Genomic DNA, 19,755 nt, shown 5'->3' with positions numbered 1-19,755 from the left:
GATAATGAGGAAGACCAGAACAATGTTTAAAAACTCGATGAGTGGACTCTTCTATATTTTGTTTTGATTGTTGTTGGAAGAATTTTGAATAATTTTCCATAGTGTTTTGCGTCAAAAGAAATGGACTTTCTTAATGATAGCATATGCATATGTCTTTTCTCTTTACTAACCAAGGCTGCCTTGGTGTTTCTGGATGTCTACTTGTGGCTACATTTACCTCCAACTCAGTCGTGGCAGCCTGTTTTGTCGCCGCAGCTTACGGGAGTTCTGCAGCTAGGGCAGCAGGTGGGTTCAAAAGTATGCCTGACGACAAGCAGTGTGTGTAACCTGGTTGTACATTGCTTGATGCAAAAGATACGTTATCTAAGAAAGGTAAAAAAAAATCCTCCCATCTTTTCACGTATAGGGGAAGTACTCATCTGCTTTTCTATAGCCACTGGGCTCTTCAGGGTTATACAATATGGTGCTTATCCACTGGTAATGGTGTGTGTACAATATTGCAAACAACATTCCTATTGACAGGAACATCCTGAGCTGGCGGGTCATTGGGGTTAGTCTACTGACTTTGTTGATCCAGATTTATAATAGAATGTTTATTCCAAACGTATGGCAAGACGAGACGGACTCACCCATTCTATTCCCGTTATTGAGATTAAAATGCACTACATCTGAACATGAACATTTTTATAAGAGCCGACTATGTAGCCATCAAGCAGTTTCACCTAGACTTTGCATTAAAATTCAGTAAAATACATAATTAGGTCGGAAGTCGAGGAGTGAGAGAAGTAAAGGAGGCCAGCTACATCAGGTTATACCTACCTTCTCTCAGCCGGGTCGGGCGGGGTCACTGACTTCCTACGAACTCTGACCCAGTGCTAACGTCACACGTGCGAAAGCACGTGACTACAGGTCAAATAGCTGATGAAGACCGAGTGATGCCGTTGAAAATTCATGAGTGATTTTTTTTGAGTTTGAGATTAGTCCATTCCTCATTACAGATTAAGTCGTGTTTGTTGTTTGCAGTTGCTGATGCCAACCCGTTTGACATTGCCCCCCGCTTCGCCAGCGTGCTAGGTGGGATATGTCGGGTTCCGTGTCGTGTGGTGGGAATCGCGTTCCCACTCCTGGTAACAGCACTTACCAGGAACAAAGTACGTACAAGTGTGCATAACTAGTATAGATATGCATCTGTATCAAACACAAGTACCATCATAAAGATTATTTACAAACGTTTAGCCATGGCGAAGCCTCATTTTATAATTGTTAGCTGGAAGAAACAGAGCCATGCTTCATCGCAATTGATTTTGCTTTAGCTATATTCGCATTTGTGCTTTTCTATGCAAAAATGTCTTTTTTTTCTGTACCCTTTATCTCTTTTGCTCTTAACTGCCTTTGTTCATTTTACCGTGATGAAGAACTAATTCAAATATTTTCCAAATGATTTGAAAGTTGTGGAAGGTTTGAAAAATAAATTGGTGTAAATTTGCAGAGAACACATGTACACTTACACGTATCATTTTATAAAACGTTACAGGTTTAACTGGGATTTAAATATCTGTTTTCAGACGAGTGAAGAGTGGTCCCATGTTGTCCTGATTATTGCCTGTGTGTTTGCTGCCACGGCTCTGTTCTATGGCGTCTTTGGGAGCGGGGAAAGGCAGCCCTGGGCCGCTGCGCATGCGTGCTCACGGGGCCCACATGGTGATATTCAAGAAGGCGGCACAAAACAAAATCAAGATGGAGAATGCAGTAATAGGATTCGACCAAGAATGTGTGCTTCGACCGAATCAACGTGGTTTTGAAATGAATAATTTCACTTCACATCATGTTATAAAGTCTGTCTTATCAATATACTACGTATTATATGCATACATATATTAAATGATGTTTTATAGGTCAGAAATTCCCCCTGAAATGACAGTATTTCTAGTGATGATCATCAATTGGTGCAGGGTTTACGATCACATAATACACATGTGCAACAGATACATACTTGCACTTTGTGGAACTGTCGCAAGGGTCTGGACGATTCGATCATATACATACAAGAGGGTAAGTGCCTTATTATGGCGTATATGTTTGTCCGGCTTTTGATGTTTTTTTATTTGCAAAACTACTAATTCAGTGTAGACATTCTCTATTATATGCAAGTAGATATGTCAATGTCATGTCTTTAACCCTATCTAGACCGGGCTTTTTTTAGACTTCTTGGACGGGGGGGGGCCATCATAACTTCCGAACGGTAAGCTGTATAATCACCAAGGGAGTGATGCTCACGTAAAGTTTTATAATTCCTGTAATTTTGGTGACGTTATGACGTAATATGACGTAATTATGACATCATCGATGTGATTTTATTGGCTAAATAGGGAATTCCCATAATTTCTAAAAATAAGACAAAATAGTGCGTTTTATTGATTTAAAGGTGTGCCAAGACATTTGACGTCAGTGGTGACTAAGTTGACGTCAAATTGACGTCGGAGAATGACGTCATGTGTTGTTTGCATAATTTATGAATATTTAATCGTGGCAGTTACATTAAATCACATGTGATGTTATACATGTAGGAAACTAGTGTTGTTGAGCAAGAAAACATTGGAAACAACTATGTTTTTATCGACATTAGTGACATTTGCATAAAATGCCTCTTCAGAAACCCGTTGCCATGGCAACACGAAAAATGATAAACTTATACTTTTATCATAATATTTTTGCTAACTAAATTCTAGGAAAAGTCAGCAAGTTTGGTAGTCCTACCATACGTCGTTTGGCAGTTATACGATGTCAAAGTTGGCGCGGGCACTTTTACCCCCCCCCCCGGTCTAGATTGGGTTAAAAGATTATCAAATAGGGCATCAAATTATTTCTATTTTCCATATAATAACTTTGACATCCTCACTAAAGGTGTAAATAGCTGTGAATGTTGGTCGGTGACGCCTGGTGTCAAATGTAGAAAATACAATTTCATCAACATCCATCCAACAAAGTGTGGGTGGGTCCTGTTGGTTCAGCTTGCCTACTGTCCAATGTTATTGATGCCAATGCCTGTTGGCAATGAGACCCACTTTTGTATTAGAAGGATGAGAAATGAAGCCATTGAAAGCTACCACTTTTTTTTTACGTGGATCAAGTAAATCCTAGATAAGCCATATCAGGGGATTATGATTGGAGAGGGTGTTTTTTATGATATTGCAATATGTAATGATGAATAGTGCTCGATATGGCAGGTGGTTGGTACACAATAATATTTTCATCTAAATCTACTCTATTAATCATTTTTAGGGAAAGTGATAAATATTTGGAAAAAAAAATTCATAGGTTATAGGAAATAACTTTATATTTTGTCGGGTTTTCTATTATGTAGTATGATTTTTCATAAGAATAAATTGTATTGGAACGTTTTACGTATAGAGACGTTTGCTTTAGATGGTAATATTTTAATCATATTTCTAGCCCATGAACCCGTATTAAATAATACGATGCATGTTTAGTACAAAAACGTATTTTTCCTTTTGTTTTAGCATTTTACGTTCATTTCATGAGTTGTACAAATAAGATTTGGTATTAATGACATAGAAAATAAATATGATCCGTATAGGACGGTACTACTTGCCAAATGATAATTGAGACCAGGTTGCCCTCAATTACTATTGCCGTCACGGTGGATGTCATGACAAATAATTTTCTTTCAACCAATCTGTTGGCACGATTCGTCTGAAAATTATCAATTCCCCATTATAATTAGCGAACCTAACATGGAAGTTCCGTCTATATCCTTCCCTCCGTTGGGGAGGGTTCGATACATTGGAAATGGAAATTCAATCTTCTTTACATGTTCAAGGAATCCATTTACGAGTCTCGACCTTTGTGATAAAACAAAGAAAGAACTTACATAGTAACAGATCTATCTCCACCCAGTAGATAAAATTGTCACAATATGTTTGGTGATACAAATTAGAATCCACTGTTGGTCAATCTACGACGTTGATTTGTTGCTGTAACGTCTAAGGGAATAATTAAGTGTTAATTTGATCATTTGTCAAGAAGGCTAGATGGACACGGACTACATCTGCACTGAAATACCATCTCAATGCAACTAAAGATTTGAAGTTTTGATATTTTATATATAAAAATTTTGGCATTTTCGCAAAAAAATTATGTGTACTAGATATTCGCAAACATAATATGATCAATAAACCTTTGTTAGGACAAGCTCGAAGGGTACCTTGGCAGATTACGTACTCAAGAGAACGGCATTGCTAATAAACGTTACATGTAAGCACATTGATTTCTAATAATCTAATCTAAGCAAGCAATGAAAGGTGTAAAATCGTTACATGAAGCATTCGGTGCTTAAAAAAATACCGAAACCATAGATTATCCCCACTCGATTATAAAACTATTCAAAAACGTATGCTAGCCCTTATTGTATTGTATTAGTAGTTAAAAATGACTTGGTCCCCCTATCAAATTAACATTTGGTTATGATTATGATTATGGCATGTTTTTCCTCTGGGCATATTTAAGCGGTGGCCAATAGTGCTCCGGTGGGCCCCGGGTTAATTTCCATTCGGACTTAAAATCAGATCGGAACCAAGAAAAAAAAACAGTATGCCGGAAAAAAATCATGAAAACAGAGACAGGGCCTCGCCGATGTCTGGCAGGACACCGGGATGAACCTGTGATATCATAGAACACCGGCAGCTAGCCTCTGTAACACAATCACTCGCCGTCAGGGACTGGTTGGGAATGACATGGGAATGGAGCGACAAAATGTATCTGAGGCTTTAGTTAGGGCTAACTATTCAGATCACCACCTGTTGTAGACCAATCCAGATGAAAGCAATGCTTCAGTGTGTGTTTGTTTGTTTTTCAGATTCAAGCGCGTCGCCGCATGGGCGAATCATGTACTTCATCCGGCACTCTGTATAACAAGGTTTTTGATAGCAGCAGGTGTTACTCTATTACTTTTTTTTCAAAATACGATGTCCTTATCTATTACAACTTGTTTGTATTTTTCCAGACCGCTGTGTTGTGTGTAATCTTTCGAATGTTTCGTTCTTATCATCTTGTTCCCGTTTACAGTTTTCGTTTATCACATTTTCAGAAGCTACCTACAGCGACATGTTGACAAATTTGTACTGTCCAGAAATGACCAAAGACATTTTAGGTAATGTAAGTCTGTAAGGAATCAATTCAGATTACTGTAGCAAAGAATGATTCTTACACTCTATATCATTACATATATTTAAGGTATCATAGTACCTGCAATGTAACTTTGGCTTAATCAAATAAAAAATAAAATACCCTTTACTTAAACTGTTAAAAGAGTCGTTCGTGATAATGAAAATGATAATGATATTGATTGATACATGTCATGTTTGTCATTGACCCTGGTAGTTCGAATTTCTTAATTGTATTTCATTCGACAGCCTTTTGAGACGCTATTGGTCCATATTATAGTAAATGTTAGATCTGCTTGCCGATCTACCACCCTTGCAACTTCAATCTACTAAATAGCAGATGATACCCCCCCCCCCCGAAAAAAAAAACATAAGATAAGACATTCTGCCTTGGTATAGAGCTAGAAATGGCTAAAATGGAAAGATATATTATTTTAGGTCCAGACAAGGACAATGTCTGTGTTCTGGGGTTTCGTCGGCAACTGTGCCATCGCTCTAAGAGACAAGGACAACGTCTTCACCGCGGACATCTGCGAATCGGGAGATGTCAGACTCCAACTGAAAAGAGGAGATTCGGAAGATAACAGCACGCGAGTGTTTCGTGATGTGACTGGAAATTCAATTTGATTGAATTTCCAGTCAAATTCAAATCGACTTGAAAGCACATTGAATCTTTTAGACCGGTCTGTCATTGCACATGTGATATTCCTATAAAGTAATTACATATCATGCATGATAAATGCACTATCATACAAACAATTCTCAGCTTTAATGGCTATAAAAAGCTCTATTTAAATCTCTAATCTTTTTTTACGGTATTCTCCTGCATGTAGCCAGCATAAAACGTTTCTAACAAATTTGTTATGATGTTACTTTGACAATGTAGTACCCGAATCTTGCCTTCCCACAGATTTTCCTATCATCTGGCACAAAGATAGAGTTAATGGTACAAAGAAACCATATCGACATCTCACTGAATCTTGGACCAGCGGACTTTGAAAGCACAGTTGGGCTTTGTGGTAACTTTGATGGTGTCATTGAAAATGACTTTCAAGCCCAAGATGGGACTGTCCTTACCACAAGTGATGACTTCGTGCAAAGCTGGAGGTATGCGTCTATCGAAGGCTTCACAGATCAGAGCTATCATTAAGACATGCGAATTAGATGAAGTTATGTTTATGTATGCGTATTAAAGGATATTGAGATGCACAACTAATCGTTATATTCCTTTTTATGGTAATATCAAGATAGCAAGCCTTTAGTCATTTAAATCAAGGATATCATAGAGAATGTAATATATAATGTCCTTGTTTAAATATTTAAAGAAAAAACAACTTAATCTACGAATTACCGTTACATAGGCTAAATCCGGGCACATCCCTGTTCGACATGGACGGTAATCAGAATCAACCACCTATTCCGATCAGTGAAGTCTTCTGTGACTGTGGACGGCTCAGCAACACAGCAGGACAATGTGGAACGCACCTTGGGCCTCCTCATTCATCATTGGCTGCTGCCATAGCAACTATGGCTGAGATTACCTCTGCAGTACTTTTACCCTTGCAGCACATTGCAAAAAACATGAATAGAATTAAAACATTGCAAATTGACGGGTTTCTGATACAAACAAATGAGCTTGAATGCAATAGGCCTAAGTAAATGAGTACATGATTTGGTAGTATTCATGTATGTAACAATAATATCCTGTCTATAGTTTGTTACTTATCGCTGTGTCCTATGAAAAATCGTATACACCAGCAAAATTCTGATACATGTATATAACCGTAGTCAAACTCCCGTTTTGATTTTTCCTTTTCATTACAGCAATAAAAAGTCCGACAAAATCTTATAACGGACGGGTATGCGACAGAGGACTGCAAAATATTATGGGCACGGTTATAGTGTCAGATACCATTGACATTCAGCTTTAGCTAATTGAGACCGCGGTAACATACTTGACAACGGTTAAAAGGTGTCTTGTAGCTAATCAGCAGACTACATCAGACTCTGTCACCGATTATATATTAATAAAAACAATTCATCAGCCAGTATGTGTCATATTACATCTATGGGTTACATCTCTATACAGTTATTGTAAGATTACGAGACATTTGGGGTATGGAAACTCGATTAATATTTCAACTTTCTAGCGCGGCGAATTGGTTACCTGTCATAAAGCCATTGATGGCATCTGCTACCAGAGAAAATCAGTAATAAGATTAGCTTTGAGGGTATTCTAATTTTGATAGAGTGTAAGACTTTGAATATTTTGAACATAAAGCTAAATGGATATTCATTCAGTTACGACACTACACTAAGCTATACCAATTTTCAGAGTTCATATAATAGGCCATACTAGTATCCGATCCAAGACTGTAAGGGGGACATAAGAGCACGCCGTGCCTGCAAGGAAACACAAGGCCATCAAGAGGGAGTGGTGTGTCGCTGCGACAGAAGGAACTTCTGGCTCGGTGTGTGGCTGGACCCCTTGCGATGTGCGAGCCCCTAAGCGCAAGAGCCCTGGGAACGGATAAGCAGCCAATCCCTCATACTTGTGAAATCCCCAAGGATTTTTCAATGATCCTAGCCGTGTAGTCACAACACTACATTTAATTTATGTCTTGAATCACAAGCAACGTGGTCCTCAGCTCTATATTCTCTCTTGCTTAAGCTTGTTACAGGCACATGCACCGTATTAGTTTACCCTGGAGGGGCTAAACGTACCACCAAAGATGGCATGCAAGCTAGTACGAAGGGGGTAATCACTCCAGCCTCGTTCCCGTACAACGAGTGCGTAAGAAAATATATTTTGGTGCTACTTGACCAATTCATTCGTCCTCCTTTTTTCTTAATTACCTTGCGCGTGCCGGCGTCGCTATGTTTTTGGCTCAATAGACCTGTTTCAAGATAAGACCCATTTCCACTATATGGCGGTCGCTAAGCGATTGTTCAGCGACCAAAATTGAATTTGTTACTTAACCTTGATCTTACAATTGGACAATGATACAAGATGTTAAAGTATGTAAAAGACAGTAAAACACACAAAACGTAAAAATAAAGTTCGTTACAAAATTTGTAAGAGATCAGTACAAATGTTTGGTCACTCACCAGTCGCACTGTGGTCGCAGCCTCTAGTGGGAAGGTGTTGCAATGATGGAAGCAACATTGGTATGTCATGTGCGCCCCCAGGCGAATATATTCGCAGGTGCGCTGTTTAGACAGTTGGCGCTGGGCTGGAGCCTGTATACCTTCATTCTCGTCCTGCTGGACATCACGGTAGTCTACACGATCGGAGGTTCGGAATTCATGTCCCGGTGGACTGCCCCCTTTTCCAATTGGGACTATAGCTTTTGTTGTCAAACATTGTTCTTTTCTCGACGAAAATATCTCCTTCTCGGCACTGGAGGCAAATTAACGAACGAAGTTAAAACAAGAGTCCTTAGGAAGTAGTAACTGTTATGGTGTTTGTCATTTGCATTGTGGGATACCCTCTCTACTATCAATTCCTTTGAAGTCCAATGAGTTACATTGTATGCCGTCCATTCATGCACAGGTACTGGTTTATCATAACACTTAGAAGTAACCAATGCGGTGTAGCCTTTTTTAAAGTTGTTGTACCACTCCAAATATTGAACTATTAACAGCATTAAAAGGGCAAGTAGGTTGAAGAAAATTTTGATTCGTGTTGTTTCGCTTGAAAGTTGAATTTTAATGCTAATCAATATGTTGAACCACTTGTTCCCTGTCCCAAGAGCTTTATGCCAAAGTAATACACACAAATAAAAGTAGAAAATCAAAAAATCAAAATAGAAAAACGCCGAAAAGAACTTCTAAAACAAGCCGGATTAACATATGCTTAGAGACAGACAGAAACAGTACCCCAGTCGGAGGTGACCCTCCTTCCCGGAGGTAACAATCTCATGCAGTATTAGAATGGTATCAAAGAAGATTACAACATGATGTTTAAAGGTTGCGTATGTGCGAATGTATCTAATAATCAACTTTTATTTTACAAATCTTGAACTGTAATGTAAATATGATATTGCACACTTTTATGTTACGAGAAAAATACAAATACATGTAATAGAATAATCCATACCTTCCGAACCTAACAGTTATTCTTTTAAGGACTGGAAACCGGGAACACAACATTTCTTCCTTAGAACTAACAACTGAAAATTCCTACACTAGCAGCTTCCTAAAAAACTAACGTTATAGAAATCAACGGTATCAACGTTTTGGTACTTGGGATATTTAAAGTACACGGCACAATCGCATGTAAAAAATTGAGGCTCCGAATCACTTCAGGATACAAGGCTGTATTCTACGTAAATAAACATTTATACACGTAGTGATTTGCCATCCGGACCACGCTCTGACAAGAGACACAATTTGAATATCTCTGACTATGGTGTTGGAAGTTGTACAAATATGGTCCAATCAAATTAAAAAAGCAGTCCAATAGGACCTCTTACCTCTCTGTCACGGCGAAAGTCGTGAGCTCCGATTGGCCTGATTTTTGAGTGGATTGGATCTTTATTATACAACTGGCAGACTGTTTTCATGGTGATAAAGAACCATTAGCTCCTATTATCACATAGCTAGATGACGTCAACCAATCAGAAGCCTCCATTGCCCATGTGTTATGGGGCCATAACACACCCGGGTCATAACACACCACTTATGACGTCATAAAACAAACATTCCATTTTGTAGAGGGGGTATCTTTTTTATGAATCTTTTTCTTAACATTGTTTTAAAAATCTTTATCGTCTAAAATTCACAAAACCGTCTTAAAATACATAAATAAAAGGAACAATTTTCAATTCAAGTGAAATTTAAATGGAATGACAAAAAAACAATATTTTTCACACCCCCGTAAGTGGATCGACGGATTTCACCTTGTCCCGCCTTTGGAACCCGTTCGAATTCGATCGTCATGGACGGAGCTGAGTACCACAGTTTTTCGTCGAGGAACTGTCAGACGCCGACTAAGAGTCAGTTTTCGGGTCATGGGAAGCTAGGGAAGACACCCAGGAACAAGCAGGAGTTGAGGGTCGAGAAACTGACGCAAATTTGCGGAGAGGAGACTCGGGAGCGAAAATAGGTTTTGATTCCAGGCTATTTCCCCAAGCTAATCTTGGCAGACAAAGAAATCGCCCATGAAGCCGCCGAAACCCTCCTCAGTTTTTACCCAGGGGAACCCCAGGAAGGCATGTTCACGTTTCTGAGGGGTTTTACCTGGTGAAAATTAAAAATATTGCCGGCAAAGTGATGTCGCCGTGTTCATAACAAACGTGACACGCACTAAACACGCCCCCCTCCCCATGGCCCACGTCACGTAAGCTCCCCAAACCGATGTGCTGGCATCGAAAAAATTACGGTCAAAATCGCCAAAACTCTTACAAGTTCCCACCTACAACGATCTCATCCAGATACGTATTCACTTCTGTGGGATTTTTTTCCGGCTTGAGCAAATATTATCCGGGGAAACTACAAAGAAATGGGACGTAAACATGCACGATTGTTCTTACCCCAGCCAACTAAGCGTTTAACAATCGGGCGTCAGGAATTGTGACGATTGGACAGAACTTTAACATTGATACCGCCCGATATGAAGTCTACGTGTCCACAACAATAAGACAAGTTACCGCTTGTTTACATTGGATTATATGAAGATCATATGTACAATGTATTGATTTTACATGTATAGTATTAAATAAAGAATATACAGGGATTTGTCTCTCTTATATGGGTCAGTTTGGATAGGCTATGTGATAATAACGTTAATGACCCGCCTGTTCCTCGGTGTATATGGTGTCATAACGCCTGGTCATGTGCTATAACCACCTCATAAAACCACCTTGGCTCACTCGGTGGTTTTATTCGATGGTTTTAGCACATGACCAGGCGTTATGACACCATATACACCTCGGGGCGGGTAATTAACCCTTAATTGGTACTTCTCATTTTCTAAGTCAGTCTCCAATGATAGAGGTGAACGTCCACAACCGGCTCAATCAGCCCATCACAGGTAGATATTACTCTCCACCGGGTCTTCTTACAGGGGTATGGATAGTAAAGTTAGGCGGAATGGGGTAAATAGTTGGCTGGTAACGTCGGTCAGCATATATCATTTTATCCATTATTTATTACACATTACAAACCATCATATGCAGTGGGAGAACCTGTGTCTCTCACCCTGAATTGAAGTATAGTTTGTTTATATTACGGACGGGCACACATACACAAATACAAACACATGTTACAATTTTTTAGAATCAAACAACAATCATGTACACAGGCTCAAGAAGACAGCATACAATTTAATGACAAGACAATTGAAATAGTGACTCATGACCCAAATGAAGTTTTTACACCAACTTGTTATAAACATCGGATGACGCAATGTAGGAATGATAATCATTTGCGCGGGCAAGTATTTTATAACAAGAGTTCAACGAACCCATCCCTTCGCCAAAATGTAAACCTTCATGTTGTTCAATGCTGCTGGTGGTGAGAGGTCTTTGAGACAACACATACCCAGTAAGACTCTAAGTGAAACTCCTGTTTCCACCAAGTTGTATAAAGGTTCTGACTATCCCTTTGTGTTTTGACCATTGTAGGGCCGGTCCCCAGAAAGTGCGAAATAGAACGAAATGGATGAAATGGAACGAAATGGAACGCAATGGTACGAAATGGAACGAAATAGAACGAAATGGAACGAAATGGAACGAACTAAAACATATGTAAAATTATGAAAATTTAATGAGATACCAGTAGATAGCGAAATACAAGGAACAGATGACGGCCTTTCTAGTAGCACACTTTTTTTTGTCTTCCGACCGTCTGTTCGCTTTGATTCAACATTCAGTCTATTTTTTGCATGGGGAGGAGTATGGGCAAAATATGCTGACGGCCTTTCTAGTGTTACACATGATTTAGTTTGTTCTATTTCGTTCCATTTTATTCCATTTCGTTCCATTTCGCACTTTCTGGAGATCCCTGGGGACAGGCCCTACCACCATTGGAATAGTTGGCCCAGTGTGTCAACTGACATGTGTTAGGTGCCACATGTTAGATAGTCCTATCATGCAATGCAGCGAATTTATAAACTTTCCTCATTAATTATGCAAACTACACACACACACTGTCGATTAGTCTGGTAGAGACTAGCTAGAGATTGTGTAAACAGATTGTGTTAGACAGGGCAGTAAGCGCGGAACATGAGGAGGCCATTGGAGCTGATCTTCAGACTCACGTCCTGATTGGCTGAGATGAAGATGACGGCCCCGCGCTTGAAGCTGATTGGTTTCCCGGCGGTGACGTTGGTGCCGGTGGCGTCGCCCTTGACAACCAGCACGATGCTGGCACTGCTCATGCGTGAGATGACGTAGAACTTGGTCTTGGACGGGATCTTGGAAAGAAAAACAAAATTTACACAACGTTCTCACATCTTTACATCAGTAAGAAAGATAAGTGGAGCATTACCCGTAGACATGTACAGAGAAACTGAAAGACAAACAGACAGATAGACAGACAGTCAGACAGATAAACAGAAAGCATAAAGCTAGGGATATACAGACACGGACACACAAACACACACAGTTATGTACAATTTGTATCTTTGCTATAATTTGTCTGATCTTTACCTCTCTCTTCATGACCTCAATGAAAATTGGTTACTAGGCTGACTATTTTTATGAATTAATAAACAACCACACACACACAGGGAAAGAGAGAGAGAGAGAGCTAGAGAGAGAGAGCTAGAGAGAGAGAGAGAGAGAGAGAGAGAGAGAGAGAGAGAGAGAGAGAGAGAGGAGGGACAAACTTACCAAATTATAGTGAGCTCCAGGTATCTCTATCGTGCTGGGAGTGGTGGCCGCCCGCCCAGACAGATAAACTCGCTCGGGGGTAGGTTTACGGGCTTGGCTTAATTAGGTCGCTCCCTTACAGTGGCGGCACTCTCTATGGCAGCTATTGAATTATATGACGTCAGTGTTCTTCACCTCATGATTGGATTTTAGAACACTGACGTCATATAATACAATCATCAGGTAAATAGTTTGAAACACTGACGTCATATAATTCAATCATCAGGCGAGAAGGCGTCAGCACGGAATAAGTTGCAAACTGTGGAAAATCCCAGAACTATGACGGACTTATGTGAAACAACTTGAAGTAAGAATTTTACTTTGGAATATATTAAGCATAGCATAGAAGGATTTTCAATTTTGTGTGAAGCTTTCCTTTAACAAACAATGCACATAAAAACTCAAATGTAGTCATAGAATGGGGAGAGGACGATTATACACATGCAGTTCCATGGCATATACTACTTACGATTTAAATGTGGCGTGCCATCATGGGAGTTTTTCAGACAGTATAATGTTACTTTCTATTTTAAACCTCTGTATTTGAAATAATTATATCTGATAGCGTTTAGACGAAGAGCTGGCCACAAAGGCTTTCATTAGTTTAGTAGAATATTTAGAACATGTAGAAACTTTTGGTCCAAGGGCACTATACAGCAGTAAATATTACCACAATGTTGTGATGGTGTTAATTATAATACATGGTAAGTAGCCGATGTAGGTGGCGCTTTTGCGATGAGAACACTGATTGTGTGTACAGAATTCCATGTAAGAGCTGCAACGAAGTCTACATAGGTGAAACAGGAAGGACCTTTGGGACTAGATTGGACGAACACAAGAAAGAAGCCGACAGCATTGAAGTGGTAAAGTACACAAGGTCACAGAAAAGACAAGCACAACAAGTAGACAAGAAATCGGCAATCACCGACCACATTGCCAGACACAATTGCATTATTGACTGGGAGGGGGCCAAGGTCATCGACAGAGAGGACAACAGACGCACCCGGTGGATTAAGGAGGCGGTCTGGATAAGGAAGACAACACCGGTGATGAACCGAGACGAGGGGGGATACAAACTCGGCCGCATTTGGGACAGTGTTCTCACCGCAAAAGCGCCACCTACATCGGCTACTTATAGCGGTGAGAAACAGCACTCCAGTCAGAAGCTCTGAAGAAGGTGTCTGATAGACATTGAAACGTTAGCAGGTGATAACTATACCTGGTTGTGTACAAAGAACATCCTATATCCTGTATACTTACTATTCAAGAGTTGCCCTGGGACCTGGGCTGAAAGATGTGCTCCCTGACCCTATTTTTTGTTATCGATAGTCCACGACCTCATACCTTCGCCAAATAATTTCAACCCTTTGGACTGATGTATAATGTGAGTGTTTCTCATTTATCATGCAAAGGTCATAATTTGCATAAATTGCATCAGTTGATCATCTTCTTTACCTAAAAACAGAAGTATGACATTGTTATCATAACAAAAAAGGCTATTCTAGCATTTTTTGAGCAATTAGGCTACTATTTGCAATTCATATTCAATCTTGTTAACATTCAGATATTCTCCGAATCCTATAAGTATGAATTCTTGAATAAGCACACAAAAAAATATCACGACAATACGGCTGTTAATGGGTCATTCATCAACTAATTGCGAGCAATATTTATCGACCAAGCCAATGACCCATGAGTCAGGTATCCCTCCTGATGTTTATATAATGAGCAATGGAAAATTTACAGTGTAGTGTCGAGATTTACCAATATGACACACAACGGTAAGGGAGAGAAGTAGAATTTTCATATTCATTAGTATAGATGTAACTATAGTTACATGGAAGAAGAGCATTCACACAGAAGTTACAAATACATGTACTACAAGGACAAGGACCTCCAAGAGCACTATGCTGTTGAGGTGAGGAACCGCTATCAGGCTCTTCAGCTGGAGGATGATGAGGGGCAGACACCAGACTATGATAAGTTCATCTCAGCCAACGTCGCAACTGCTGAAGAGTGTCTGAGAAAAGTGCCAAGACAAAAGAAAAGGATCAAGTGCCTAGACCCAAGAGTCTGTGCAGTGAGAGAGGAGGTTGAGAAGGCGTACCAGGAGTACTTGTCTGGGAACAAGAGCAAACTGCTTCGAGAGAAGTACAAGGAGAAAAAACAGGAACTGTATGGCACCTACGCTATCATAGACCAAGAGGAGCTAACGGGCAAGATTGAAGAAGTGGAGAGAGCACACAAGGGCTCGAAACTTGGCACGGCCTGGAAGTTGATCAACGACATCACAGGTCGGAGTAGTTCACAAACATCCAAGCTCAGAGCAAGTAGTCCCGAAGAACGTGTATCTCTCTGGTATACACACTTCAGCAGCCTGTTGAGCAGCCCTCCAGAGATAAGCGAGGAGGACACGCCAATCAACCCAGTCTACGAAACGCTTGACATCTCTGACGAAACCTTTTCGGAAGCAGAGTATGCAACAGCCAAGAAGTCCATCCTATGTGGGAAGGCATGTGGAGATGATGGCATAACCCCTGAGTTTCTCAAGTACGCAGGGCTTGATGACATAGTCTTGGGCTTCATCAACAAGGCTTTCTCTACCGGGGAGATACCGGAGAGCTGGAGGACGCTCATCATTGTCCCTGTCCCGAAATCAGGAGATCTGACAAAACCAGATAACTACAGGGGCATCAGCTTGATATCTCTTGTGCTGAAACTCTATAATAGGATGCTACTCAACCGACTGAGACCCGTACTGGACCCATTGCTGAGAAACTCACAAAATGGTTTCAGACAACGGAGATCCACCGTGGGTCAGATAGTGGCAATCAGGCGACTGCTTGAAGGGGTTACGTCCAACAACCTTAGCTGCGTCATGTCGTTTGTCGATTTTCGAAAGGCATTCGACTCAATCCACCGTGGAAAGCTCATGAACATCCTGCAAGCTTACGGAGTGCCTGAGAAACTGGTGACAGCAATAGGAGCAACCTACTCACAGACATGGGCCAAAGTCAGGACTCCAGACGGAGATACTGAGACCTTCCAAATCCTGGCAGGTGTGCTGCAAGGGGACACGCTGGCACCTTTCTTGTTTGTCGTGGCACTTGACTACGCTCTCAGATGTGCCATCGATGGAAGGGAAGAACAACTGGGGTTTACCCTCAAGAGAAGAGCTAGCCGTCGAGTCCCAGCAAGAACAGTGACAGACTTTGACTTTGCAGACGACCTTGCGCTGATCTCCGATACAGCAGAAAGAGCCTGTATCCTCCTAGCAGAGGTGGAACGACACTGTAGAAGGATCGGCCTACAGTTGAATGCCAAAAAGACCAAAGTCATGGCCTACAACACGACCGACGAGAAAGTAACTTCCCTGGATGGTACACAGCTTGAGGTTGTCAAAGACTTCAGATATTTGGGCGGATGGATTGCCTCAACAGCGCATGACATCAGAGTAAGACGAGCCCTTGCCTGGAGCACCCTACACAGCATGAGAAGAGTTTGGGAGTCCAACATGGACAACAAACTCAAGCGAAGACTTTTCGTCTCAACTGTCGAGTGTGTGCTGTTGTATGGCTCGGAGACCTGGACTCTGACGGTACAGAACGAGAGGTCACTCGACGGGATGTACACTCGGATGCTCCGAAAAGTGCTGAATGTCACCTGGGAGGACCGTATAACAAACTCCGTACTCTACGGCGATCTTCCCAGACTCTCCCAGAAGATAAGGCACCGAAGGATGGCACTGGCTGGACACTGCGTCCGGCATACCGAGCTGACAGCCAGCCAGCTTATCCTCTGGGAGCCAACAGAGGGAAGGAGGAAAAGGGGCAGGAGACGCACAACCCTCATTGACAATCTAAAAAGGGATGCTGGGCTCAGTGACATCTCAACAACAGAGCTGAGATCGCTAATGGAAGACCGGACTGAGTGGAGCAGAAGGACTCATTGTCTCCTGAGATGACATCACAGATGTCCTCGTTCAAGGTTCAAGGTTCATGTACTACATTATGTAGCTTCCATTTACGCTATAATAGGGGTGCCTATTAGTAAGCATTCGCACGAATTTTATGAGATTCGCACGAATTTTATGAAAAACGCACGAATACTATGCGAAAACGCACGAATCTTATGAAAAACGCACGATTCACTATGTGAATACGCATGAATCTTATGTAAAACGCACGCACACTATGCGATACGCACTGACCTTATGTGAATAGGCACGGGTTTTATGGAAAACGCACGGATTTTATGGAAACACGTAGTCTTTTTATGCAAAATGGCGTTTCTTAGTGTTTCTATCCACGATATTTTGATTTTAAATCATGAAACCGGTGCATACCATCCCGAGGGCATAGTAAATTGCCTGTGAGCTATTCTTTTGCTCCATTTCGGCGTGTCACATCGTTTTTCTGTCGTCGCTTCTCGATGACACCATCTCGAAAATCCCACTTTGTCACCCGATCCGTGCAGCGGCTGGCCGGTTCGGATAAAAAGACTGCGTGTCACATATAATTCGTGCGTATTCACATAATGATTACACGTTTTTAATAAGATTCGTGCGTTTTTGCAGATTCAAATTCAGATTCAGTTTAAATTTATTTCTCATGACTTTGCATGTGACACTTTCATTGAAATATGCACATGAAGTGCGTCATAATTTACAAAGGGCTCATGATTTGTTAAATTCACTATGTAAACATCGACTATAACATTGCGAGTTTAAAATAACATTGCACGAACAGATTAATTGAAATAAGGTGGCAATTCAAGTTTCCCTTATACATTAACAACTTTAAGAACTAGACAGTTCGAGGACGTTGAGTTACATTAGTGGCTCAATGTTCATCCGTAACACAGTACAGTAAGAACTTGTGTCAACAGTCAGTGTGGTAGAGCAGTTTTAATTCTCAGGAATGAAGGAGAGTTCATTTCTCTGGATTTACTCCTTGTCAGTGGCCGGTAGCTGCTTCCATGACGCAGGTTTTTAGCAATTGACCTGAGGTGTGGCGATGAACTCGTTCAGTGGAGAGCTACTGTCCTGGAGAATGGTGATTCGTGCATTTCTCATAAAATTCGTGCGAATCTCACAAAATTAGATTAGGCACCCCTGTATAATAAACGTTCAGACCTTACCGGCACAAACTGGCACGTCACACAGCTCCCATCTCATGTAATAATCCGTGGTGAAGCACCAAACTCATGATTCATCGTCCGGATTCCGGCTGTAGTTCTGCTCCAGTCCGGATGACGGGTACCTAGTAGGTGTCGTGTCGTGATCATAAGGTGTCTGACTGTCCGAGCGTTGACAAGTCTTGCCTGTTTTGGTCACAGCGACTGATCCCCGGTAAGATGCTCCATTTCCCTCCTGGCAATCTCCTGATTTTAATGAATGATCATGAGAAAGAAGGTGAACAGTATTACTAAATTAATGCAGGTTATAACTTAAAACAACAAGTACTTTGACGTAGATAATCAACTTGCATTTTAGTATCTTCGCCGGCATGTGATCCACTAATGCCATGCGTGCATGGGGCCGTTGGGACGGGGCATATTAGATGGTAACAATAACAGAAAAGATCAACCTGTTTTACCCCTGGTCTAAATCTGCAGATCAGTCTAAGACAAAAAAACCTTTATGTCAAGAAAACAACAGTTATCATTACTGATATCAGTAGCTGCATGTATCCAATGTATAATCAACTAATTGTGAACAATACATGTCGACCAAAGTATGTCTACGCCAATGACACATGTGCCAGGTATCCCTCCTGATGTTTATACAATGAGCCATAAGAAGTTTACAGTGCAGTGTCCAGATCTACAAATGTGACACACAGCGGTGTAGTAAGGCAGAGAAGTCGAATCGTCAAAATCATTAATAGATGGACATGGAGCATCACCAAAGCTGCCAATACATGTACTAGCTTACGTTTACGCTATAATAAACGTTCAGACATTACCGGCACAAATTGGCACGTCACACAGCTCCCACTTCATGTCCGGATCCGTGGTGTAGCACCAAACTCCGGTCCAGCCGTCCGGATTCCGGCAGTAGTTCCGGCCCAGTCCGGATGACGGATAATCAGCTGTCATAAAGTGTCCATGGGGTGTCTGACTGTCCCAGCGTTGGCACGTCTTTCCTGTTTCGGTCACATTGACCGTTCCTCTGTAAGATGCTCCATTTCCTTCCTGGCAGCCTGTTGATTCTGATAAATGAGAAAGAAAGAAATCACTATTACGCATGCAGGTTAAGAACATATTAAAACGTAAAACTCAAACTTGTTCGATAACATACCAGGGTATGGGGAAATCCTAATACTTCATATAGAATCAGGTTAACGTATCAAGAGGAAACAATATTAGAAAACAACAACCTGACTTATCCTCGGTCTTAGGCTGGAGAGTGATTTGATCCCGGTAGAGGGGGCTGCTGAACTGTCTCATGTTGGTAACTCTGGTGGTATTCTGCACAGGTTCAGACGGTAGTGAACCTGAAGGTTAAGTAAGATTGAGAATTAGATAGTAGCAAATGTATAAAATATACAAGAATAGTGATACCAATATATTAGCTATTCAAGCAAACAGACAAACACACAAACAAACAAATAAAATAGTCTATTTGCCGTCCCATAGAGCCCCATTGTGTTGGCAAATAGACTAAAATGACTTGTGCTGAGGAAATTGGTCTGTTG

The 19,755-nt window shown here is 41.0% G+C and overlaps 1 pseudogene; it reads right to left on the bottom strand.

The window, feature by feature from the left end:
- Window positions 1-18,260: 18,260 nt before the first annotated feature.
- Window positions 18,261-19,507, bottom strand: LOC136444304 (plasminogen pseudogene; annotated as a pseudogene).
- Between the last annotated feature and the right edge of the window lie 248 nt (window positions 19,508-19,755).

Source organism: Branchiostoma lanceolatum, chromosome 11 (assembly GCF_035083965.1).
Source record: "Branchiostoma lanceolatum isolate klBraLanc5 chromosome 11, klBraLanc5.hap2, whole genome shotgun sequence".
NCBI classification, from domain to species: domain Eukaryota; kingdom Metazoa; phylum Chordata; class Leptocardii; order Amphioxiformes; family Branchiostomatidae; genus Branchiostoma; species Branchiostoma lanceolatum.
This window is presented reverse-complemented; position numbering and strand designations above follow the sequence as displayed.